Source organism: Herpailurus yagouaroundi, unplaced genomic scaffold, assembly GCF_014898765.1.
Source record: "Herpailurus yagouaroundi ecotype Mexico unplaced genomic scaffold, PumYag 357, whole genome shotgun sequence".
NCBI lineage: Eukaryota > Metazoa > Chordata > Mammalia > Carnivora > Felidae > Herpailurus > Herpailurus yagouaroundi.
The window spans coordinates 4,767-6,738 of NW_024412574.1; positions in this window are offsets into that span (position 1 = coordinate 4,767).

The window sequence follows — 1,972 nt, forward strand, 5'->3', positions numbered from 1 at the left end:
TGGCAGGAACCTTCTGTTGTCCCTGTAGTCTGATGTCTCCAGCAGGTTCACCCAGATGTACCCTCATCCGCTGCTGGGTGACACGGAACTGCTCAGATCTGTCGCTCTAACAGCCACAATACCTGTTACTGCTCTTGAGTGCTGCTTAGTGGTCCCAGCTGGGCTCCAAGTGACCCTTGCAGTTGTGTCTGCATCTACATGTACTTGGGGAAGTCCTGCATGCGCTCTCCACTTACAATTCTAGCAAGGGCAGATTTGGGTGCTCGTGTTTGCACAAACCTTACACTTTTCTTTGGCATCTCCTGGTTGCTCTGTGTCTCATTTTCTCTGGCCACTCAGCAGGAGATAAGGGTGAAATGAAAATGAATGAATGAATGAATGAGGTGGTTTGTTAGTGGTTTATTTTTAAATTTTTTTTAAAATTTACATCCAAATTAGCATATAGTGCAACAGTGATTTCAGAAGTAGATTCCTTAGTGCCCCTTATCCATTTAGCCCACTGCCCCTCCCAGAACCCTGTTTGTTCTCCATATTTATGAGTCTCTTCTGTTTTGTCCCCCTCCCTGTTTTTATTTTTGTTTCCCTTCCCTTATGTTCATCTGTTTTGTCTCTTTAAGTCCTCATATGAGTGAAATCATATGATTTTTGTCTTTCTCTAATTTCACTTAGCATAATACCCTCCAGTTCCATCCACATAGTTGCAAGTGGGAAGATTTCATTCTTTTTGATTGCTGAGTAATACTCCATTGTATATATATATACTACATCTTCTTTATCCATTCCTGGCTCGGTGGACATTTGGGCTCTTTCCATACTTTGGCTATTGTTGCTAGTGCTGCTATAAACATGGGGGTGCATGTGTCCCTTCGAAACAGCACACCTGTATCCCTGGATAAATGGCTAGTAGTGCAATAGCTGGGTCGTAGGGTAGTTTTTTTTTAGTTTTTTGAGGAACCTCCATACTGTTTTCCAGAGTGGCTGCACCAGTTTGCATTCCCATTGTCTGTATATTATCTGATTTTGACTATGATATGCCTTGGTGGTGGTCATTTTCTGTTGAATCTAATGGGAGTTCTCTGTGCTTCCTGGATTTTGAGGTCTGTGTCATTCTCCAGATTTTGAAAGTTTTCCACTAGAATTTATTCACATAAACCTTCTGCCCCTTTTTCTCTCTTTTCAACTTCTGGGATTCCTATTTTTCAGATATTATTCCTTTTTTTTTTTTTTTTTTTTTTTGTAAGTCACTGAGTTCTCTACTTGTATTATGGTCTTTTGCCTGTTTCTCTCCTTTTCTCTGCTTCATTATTCTCCACAATTTTATGGTCTGTTTTGCTGATTCACTGCTCTGCTTTGTCCATCCATGCCATTGTGGCATGCATTCAATATTGCATGTCAGTTTTAGCATTTTTAATTTCATCCTAACTAGATTTTATTTCTTCTCTCTCTCCAGAAATGGATTTTATGCTTTTTCCACCCCCACTAGTACTCCTATTATTGTGGTTCTAAATTCTAGTGCAGACATCTTGCTTACAGCTGTGTTGATTAAGCCCCTATCATTTCTTCCTGCTCTTTCTTTTGGGATGAATCCCTTATCTTGTTATTTTGGAGGAAGAAAAAAAAATTGGTCAAATAAAAATTCAAATAAAGGAAGCTAAATTCTAGGTGTGTTTTGGTTGCCTTGTGAAAGAAGCTTGTTATGTGGGGAATAAGCTTAGAAATTTGTTAGCAAAGGGATGACTTGAAATAATGGTTAATTTCGTGTGTCTCAAAGTGTTCATGAGTAACTGTAAAGATAGCTATGAAGAGCTTTGGTAACCTAAAACTTTGAAGTTTTGCTAAGTTAAATGATAAACTGGGTTGAATTCATTGGTATCTAAGTATTTTCCAAACGAGACAAAATACTAAAGCAATGATTACTGAACATAGTTTTGTGCTTTCAGCTTCTTTTTGCACAGAACCTGAGGATACTTGG